This window comes from Triticum urartu, chromosome 6A (genome assembly GCF_056163025.1).
Source record: "Triticum urartu cultivar PI428250 chromosome 6A, HENAU_Tu73, whole genome shotgun sequence".
NCBI lineage: Eukaryota > Viridiplantae > Streptophyta > Magnoliopsida > Poales > Poaceae > Triticum > Triticum urartu.
Genome location: NC_141878.1, coordinates 189,833,020 through 189,842,140, shown reverse-complemented (window position 1 = coordinate 189,842,140; position 9,121 = coordinate 189,833,020).

Here is a 9,121-nt window from a genome sequence, read left to right as displayed (position 1 = left end):
CAGTTCTATCTCCAGCTCAGTATGCAAATCAAATTCTTGTAGGATGCCCGTAAGGGGTTCTCAGCTCCTTTTCTATCAACAATATGCAAATCAAATTCTTGTAGCAAGAGAACCCATCTAATAAGTCTAGGTTTAGCATCTTTCTTTTCCATGTGATATTTAATAGCAGCATGATCAGTGTGAATAGTTACTTTAGAATCAACAATATAAGGTCTAAACTTATCGCAAGCAAATACAACTGCTAAGAATTCTTTTTCAGTAGTAGCATAGTTTCTTTGAGCATGGTCTAGAGTTTTACTAGCATATTGAATAACATTTAGTTTCTTATCAACTCTTTGTCCTAGAACAGCACCTACAGCATAATCACTAGCATCACACATAATTTCAAAGGGTAAATTCCAATCAGGTGGCTGAACAATAGGTGCAGAGATCAATGCTTTCTTAAGTATTTCAAATGCTTCTACACAATCATCATGAAAAACAAATGGTATATGTTTTTGTAATAAATTAGTCAGGGCCGAGAGATTTTTGAGAAGTCCTTAATGAACCTCCTATAAAAACCAACATGACCAAGGAAACTTCTTATACCTTTGATGTCCTTGGGACATGGCATCTTTTCAATAGCATCAACCTTGGCCTTATCAACTTTGATACCTCTTTTAGAAACTTTATGCCCTAAGAAAATACCTTTATTAACCATAAAGTGGCACTTTTCCCAATTCAAGACAAGATTAGTTTCTTCACATCTCTGCAAAACTCGATCAAGGTTTCTCAAGCAATCATCAAAAGAAGATCCATAGACGGAAAAATCGCCCATGAAAACCTCACAAATCTTTTCACAGAAGTCAGAGCATATAGCCATCATGCTTCTTTGAAAGGTAGCAGGTGCATTACATAAACCAAAAGGCATACGTCTATAAGCAAAAGTACCAAAAGGGCATGTAAAAGTAGTCTTTGATTGATCTTTGGCTGACACAGGTATTTGAGAGAAACCAGAATAACCATCTAGAAAGCAAAAATGTGTATGTTTAGATAATCTTTCTAGCATTTGATCGATAAAAGGTAAGGGGTAATGATCCTTTTTAGTAGCCTTATTTAATTTGTGGAAATCAATTACCATCCTATACCCTGTAATAATTCTTTGAGGAATCAATTCATCTTTATCATTAGGAACAACAGTAATACCTCCCTTCTTAGGGACACAATGGACAGGACTTACCCACTGACTATCAACAACGGGATAAATTATACCTGCCTCAAGGAGTTTTAGTATCTCCTTTCTTACCACTTCTTTCATTTTAGGATTCAGCCGGCGTTGATGATCACAAATTGGTTTATCATCTTCTTCCAAATTAATTTTATGTTGACATGGAGTGGGACTAATGCCCTTAAGATCATCAAGAGTATACCCAATAGCAGCACGGTGATTCTTCAGAGTTTTCAATAATATCTCTTCTTCATGTTCTGAAAGGTTAGCACTAATAATAACAGGATATATATTTTTCTCATCAAGATAAGCATATTTAAGAGTATCAGGTAACGGTTTAAGCTCAAACACGAGATCACCCTTGCGTGTAGGAGGATCCCTAGGATTTCAACAGGTAAATTATTTTTCAGAATAGGTTCCTGTTTAAAGAATACTTCATCTATTTCCCTTCTTTCATTCATAAACATATCATTTTCATGGTCTAGCAAATAATGTTCTAAAGGATCACTAGGAGGTACTGCAATAGATGCAAGACCAATAATTTCATCCTTACTAGGTAATTCTTCTTCTCGGTGTTGTCTACTAAATTTAGAAAAATTAAATTCATGAGCCATATCATCTAAACCGACAGTAACAACATCTCTTTTGCAATCTATGGTGGCATTAACAGTATTCAAGAAAGGTCTACCAAATATAATGGGACAAAAGCTATCTTGTGGGGAACCAAGAACAAGAAAATCAGCTGGATATTTAGTTTTCCCACACAAGACTTCAACATCTCTAACAATTCCCATTGGTGAAATAGTATCTCTATTAGCAAGTTTAATTGTGACATCAATATCTTCCATCTCAGCAGGTGCAATATCATGCATAACTTCTTTGTATAAGGACTAAGGTATTGCAATAACACTAGCACCCATATCACATAAGCCATGATAACAATGATCTCCTATTTTAACAGAAATAACAGGCATGCCTACCACAGGTCTAGGTTTATCTTTATCACGGGGTTTAGCAATTCTAGCAGTTTCATTACAGAAATAGATAACATGCCCATCAATATTATCAGACAAGAGATCTTTAACAATAGCAATATTAGGTTCAACTTTAACTTGCTCAGGAGGTGTATATGTTTTGATATTGCTTTTACGAACCACAGTTGAAGCTTTAGCATGATCCTTTATCCTAACAGGGAAAGGGGGTTTCTCAACATAAGAAGTAGGAACAATAGGATCATTATAAGTAATAGTCTTTTCTTCAAATTTAATAGGTGCAGCTACTTTTACTTCTATGGGAGGATGATATTTAAACCACTTCTCCTTGGGGAGATCAACATAAGTAGCAAAAGATTCACAGAAAGAAGCTACTATCTCAGAGTCAAGTCCATATTTAGTGCTAAATTTATGAAAAATATCGGTATCCAGAAAAGATTTAACACAATCAAAATTAGGTGTCATACCTGACTCCTTACCATTGTCGAGGTCCCAATCTTCAGAGTTGCGTTTAATTCTTTCCAATAAATTCCATTTGAATTCGATAGTCTTCATCATAAAAGAGCCAGCACAAGAAGTATCAAGCATGGTGTGATTGTTACCAGAAAGCCGAGCATAAAATTTTTGAATAATCATTTCCCTTGAGAGCTCATGATTGGGGCATGAATATAACATTGATTTAAGCCTCCCCCAAGCTTGAGCGATGATTTCTCCTTCGCGAGGCCAAAAATTATATATATAATTGCGATCACGATGAACAAGAAGCATATGATAAAACTTCTGATGAAAATTCCAATTTCAATCGTTTGTAATTCCAAGACCTCATATCATCACATAGCCTATACCATGTCGATGCATCTCCCCTCAAAGATAAGGGAAAGACCTTCTTCTTAACAACATCTCCGGGTACACCTGCAAGCTTAAATAATCCACAAACTTGATCCACATATATCAAATGTTCATCAGTGTAACATCCCAAATTTTCAATTTGGAATGTTATACATTAGATCATCTTTGCATATCATATTTTGTTTTGCTTTTGGTTTGATCCTAGAAATTTCTACGCAACTCAAGGACCCACGGAGAGAGAGTTGGGAAATTCTTTATTTTCATATTTGAGTTTTCTCAAATTTTGAGAATAGGGTCATTTGATTTTTATTATTTTATCATCAATTATTTCTATTACAAAAATATGAGAGAGGGAATAAAATGACTTTCCCAAAATAAAGAAATATTGAGGATTTAATAATAAAATCAAATAAGATTTTATTTCGGAGTTTTTCGTTATTTTATTTGAATTTAGGAAAAATGTGCGTTTTCCAAAATTGCATTTAGGCCCCAAATAAATGTTCACCTTGTGCGGCTTGATTTTAGAAGCCCGAGAAATTTTATTTCGGGATTTTTGGAGTCCGTTTAGTATTTCTTTTTATTTTTCTTCTGCGCGTAAATATTAAAAAAAACGAACCGACCTACGGGCTGTGTCCGACCGGGACTCCGGCCCGCTAGGCTTTATAAGCCGGGGGGAGCCAGCCGAGGCCCAGCCGCCGCGCCCCCGAACCCTAGCCGCCCGAGCGCCCCGCCGCCGCCCTGCTGCCGCCGTCGCCGCCTCGCCGACTCGCCGCTGAGGTCGCCTCGAAGTCCACGCTGATTTATTTTTATTTTTTTTTCGGAAAACCATTCGGTTTTTCCGTCGGTTTTCGTCGTTTTTTTAGTTTTGGTTTTTTAAAATAGATCGGTTTTTCCGATTTATTTTTTTAGCGAGCGTTCGTCCGTTCGTTCGTTCTAGCGAACGTTCATTGTTTTTTTTTTAGAATTAAATCCGCGATTTTTCTGATCGCGATTCCTGATCCGATTTTCTTTTTAGTATAACTTTTCGCTCGTTTATCGGAATCCGGTGATTCAAGCGCCTGGAGTTTCGTCTCGAAACCCTCTATCCGTTTAACCAACTTAAGCAAGTTTTTGCTACTGTAAAAATTGCCCTAGATCCAGATTAGTAGGACAAAGTTGTTTTCTTTCGCCGTTTGACTTTCGTTGCTTCGTTCGATTTGATTCTTTTTGCAAACCGGAGTTCTTAAGTTGAACCTTCTGGTTAGATCTCTTATTCGAGTTTTACCCGTGCATTAGATGAGTACTTATTGTGTGCTTGTTTGTTTGCGATAGAGTACCCGGAGTGCGCCGCTTGTTACTTCGAATCGCTAGGTTTCCCGGATCATCAGCAAGGCAAGTAACACTTTGATCATACCTTTTCTACTACCCAGTTTTAATGCATTAGATCAAATCCTCAAACATTGCATGGTTAGGATCTAATTAAATTGTGGGATGGGAAGTAGTTGAGGTAGTACCTATTACCTGTTTATTTTCAAACCTTTGAGAGTTACTTCTACGTTTGCTTATTATGCCATGCTATGCTAGTAGACGTGGATTGGGTGAGTGATATCCATGAAAGATGTGTGTTTGTTAATTAATGGTTTATCCAAGGTGGCAACTTAAACGCACATCTGGGTGGATTGAGGCACCTGGGTAATCCAGGACTTGCATGTTTTCTTTTGGACCGCCACCCAGGCTCAAAGGGATCATGAGATTATTCATACTAGAAACTTCCGTGTGCAGCCACAAGCTATTATGGGCTCTAGCATAGTTGACTAAGTCGTGCGAACTCTTACAGTGGTAGACTAGCAGATGTAGGGGATGTAGGTGGTACGGTCTACCCGATCGTAAGGTGCTAGCGCTTCTGAAAGACTATGTCTCGGTCATCCGTTTCTCAAACACCTTGTAGTGTGAGAAACCAAACGGAGGCGATCGAGTCTTGTGGGGAAAAGTGCGCAAACCTCTGCAGAGTGTAATAAACTAATCATGGTTAGCCGTGTCCCCGGTTATGGACAGCTTGAGTATCTAGTACTTGGATTATCATGTGAATCTTGACATGTTACTCTAAATTAATTTTGTTGGGTTTTTAATAATGATGATGTTTAATTGGGATTGAGGATGCTGTCAACCATTCTCAATGTTTAACAACTACCATGATAGTTAAATAAATTTATTCCTTTGAAGTAGGGAAAAATTGGCTTTACGCAAAACTGTAACCATAGAGCTTTACACCAGCCAAATATGCATATAGTATAGTTGTTTCATTCCATTACTCTCTATGTGTTACCTTGCCAGCATATTCCATGTGCTGACCCGTTTCGGGCTGCAACGTTAATGTTGCAGACTTTTCAGACAATGATTAAGGAGTTTTTGGTCGTGGTTCTATACTCAGTGATGCCGTTGGAGTTGATGGACTCACTTATCTTCCAAGCCTTCCACTGTTATTGTTATTAGATGGCCTTAAGCCATATTTATTGTAATAAGTTCTCTATGGAGACACTCGATGTAATAAGTGTGTGATTGCTACTCTGTTATAAATCCTCCGAGTACTGTGTGGTGTCAGCATTACTGATCCAGGGATGACACCGGAGCACAGAGATCAGACTGTTTGAGGTCTGGTCGCTACAGAGATGGTATCGGAGCACACACTGACTGTAGGACACGACCACTAAGCTAAAGACCTAGATCACTATTCACTCTCTTCTCTTATGACCTCTCATCTTGTCTACTCTTTTAGGATGGCGGATGCAAGGAACAAGTTCACGCAACTAGATGAAGATACACCCTTTGGACGTCATCTGAAGGAAGTCACTAGATACCTGAACATAGGAGTACCAAGCTTCACCGAAACCTACAACGCCACTTTACCTGAAGAAGAGCGCTGGATGATTCAAGTTCAAGTTCCAGGAAGGACGTTCATGCCAGTCACTGAGCCCATAGAGTTTTCTTTTGATGCACCAACTTGGAATGTAGGAAAGAGCATGGCAGCTCACATCGCCATGGGACGCATTGGAGAAGTCTACCGCAATGATCTCAAGGATACTATCTACCAGATTTGTGGGCGCCGAGATGCGCACTGGGAGATGATCAGCACCAAAAAGGATAGATCCATTGCAGCTTTTATCCAGGAATTAAACCAGCACATTCGACGTCAGGAGAACCAGATGTGCTCTGACATGATAGATCTGAAGAAGGCAAGGACAAGAATCAAGGAACTGGAGGAAGAACTCAAGGCTACACGTGAAGATTATGAAGAGGAAATTGAAGTATTAGTGGACAAGAATGACGACCTAACAATGAAGATCGGGATATTTATGGGAGGCCCTACACCAGTAGATGAAGACGAAGAACCCAAGGAGATTCGCCCAGAAGACTACATCATCATCGACGACACCGACTCGGACCCAGATGATAGTGAGGATGACTATGTTGATGAAGCTGGAGCAGATATCATGGAGTCTGCAACTGAAGAATATTTCTAGTAGACCACCTCATCAGTAGTAGTAGTCCACCATGTAAATACAGTAGTCCGAGCACTTTTGCGATAGTTAGATCGATTGTATGCCCTTGTTTGATTGAATGAAGTGAATTGTTTGCTTTTGCCTCATGTGCATATGGGTAGTGTTTTCTCTTTAGACCCCCTCTATTCTTGCATCTCATCTTTTCTAAAACCCTCAGATGCCTCCGAGACGTGACCCCGGATTTACCTTTCCACCGAAGCTCACCCAGTTGATCCAGCAGCAGAACACATTGATGCAGTTGCTAGTCCAGAATCAGAATCAGGGGAACAACAACAACAACCCACCACCACCACCACCTGTTGATCACTTAGCCCATTTTCTTAGGCTGAATCCACCGGTGTTTTCCAGTAGCACCGAGCTGATAGTAGCAGATGATTGGCTCCGCAAGACAGCTACAGAGTTGACCACAGCAGGATGCACGGATGCAGAGAAGGTGAAGTTTGCCGCACATCAGCTTGAAGGACGCACAGCATCATGGTGGGAGAATTTCACAGCCACTTTCCCTGTTGACACTGTCACATGGGACCAGTTTCAGCAGGCTTTTCGTACATCCCATGTTTCAACGGGAGCTATGGCCATGAAGAAGCGTGAGTTTCGCAACTTGCGCCAAGGAGGACAGACAGTTGGCCAGTATGTGGAGGACTTTAGTAAATTAGCACGTTATGCCCCAGATGACGTTGCTACGGATGCAGCTAAGCAGGAGAAGTTTCTGGAAGGACTGAATGATGAGTTGAGCATATAGTTGATGGTAGCAACCTTCAACAACTACCAGGAGTTGGTAGACTGTGCTCTTATGATTGAAGCCAAGCAACAGAAAATTGAGAACCGCAAGAGGAAGTATGGACAAGGAAAGTACAATTCAGGAGCTCAGCAGAAGCCACGTTTTACCCCTAGACCGGGAGGACATTTTCAGCATACCCATGGAGGAGGTAGCATGCACAATCACAATGGCACCAGGAATGGTAATGGTAATGGAGGAAGCAACGGCCAGAATCGCACCAACCCATCAACACCAGCCAAGAAAGACCTGAGCCAAGTCACTTGCTTTAAGTGTTCGAAGATCGGACATTATGCCAATGAATGTCTTGAATTACAAAATGGAAATAGCAATGGAAGCTCTGGGAAGAAGCCAAACCCTTTCAACAGGGGGCAAGTGAACCACGTTAGCGTGGAGGAGGTTGAAGCTCAGCCTGATGCAGTAATAGGTAAATTTTTGGTTAAGTCATTTACTGCACTTGTTCTTTTTGATACTGGTGCATCGCATTCATACATCTCAAGGGGATTTGTGGATAAGTATAACCTGTCAACCCACGCCCTTAGGTCACCCATGTTAGTAACCTCGCCTAGAGCAGAATATATGGCCAGTCGATGGTGTGATCGGTTACCATTAAGGATTGGTAACTATGTTTTTCCCTCAGACCTAATAGTATTGGAATCCCAAGGATTGGATGTGATATTAGGCATGGATTGGTTATCAAAGTATGAAGGGAATATTGAATGTGCTAGTAAGTCAATTTTGCTTACCACCCCAGAAGGGAGAAGGATCAAGTATGTATCTCGACATGTGCCAAAGAGGACTCGGGTAAATTGCTTAACAGGAGTTGTGCAGGAGGAAGTACCCGCGGTAAGGGATTTCTCTGAAGTATTTCCAGAAGAGTTGCTAGGCATGCCACCGGATAGAGATATTGAGTTTTTGATTGAGCTATTGCCAGGCATAGGGCCAATATCAAAGAGACCATACAGGATGCCTACAAAGGATTTGGTGGAAATTAAGAAGCAGATAAAGGAGTTACTGGATAAAGGATATATTCGCCCAAGTTCTTCGCCTTGGGGATCGCCAGTACTTCTAGTGGAGAAGAAGGATGGATCGTTAAGGATGGTTGTTGATTATCAAGGATTGAATGAAGTAACGATCAAGAACAAGTACCCACTACCAATGATCAATGATCTGTTTGATCGATTGCAAGGAGCTAAGGTATTTTCCAAGATCGATCTGCGATCAGGATACCACCAGTTGAAGATTCGAGAATAGGATATTCCTAAGATAGCTTTTACCACCAGGTATGAGCTGTACGAGTATACCGTTTTGTCATTTGGTCTGACTAACGCACCTGCATATTTTATGAACATGATGAACAAAGTGTTCATGGAGTTCTTGGATAAGTCCGTCGTAGTGTTCATTGATGATATCCTGGTTTACTCGAAGAATGAAGAAGAGCATAAGGAACATTTGCGATTGGTACTTGAGAAGCTCAGAGAACATCAGTTGTATGCCAAGTTCAGCAAATTTGAGTTTTGGCTGAAGGAAGTAGGATTTCTCGGACACGTTATATCCGGAGAAGGAATAGCAGTAGATCCCACTAAAGTTGATACCGTGACCAAGTGGGAAGCACCGACCACGGTTGGAGAGCTACGGAGTTTTCTGGGACTCGCAGGATACTACCGGAGATTTATTGAGAATTTCTCAAAGATTGCAAAGCCTATGATGGAATTGTTGAAGAAAGATACCAAGTTCATATGGACTGAGGAATGTG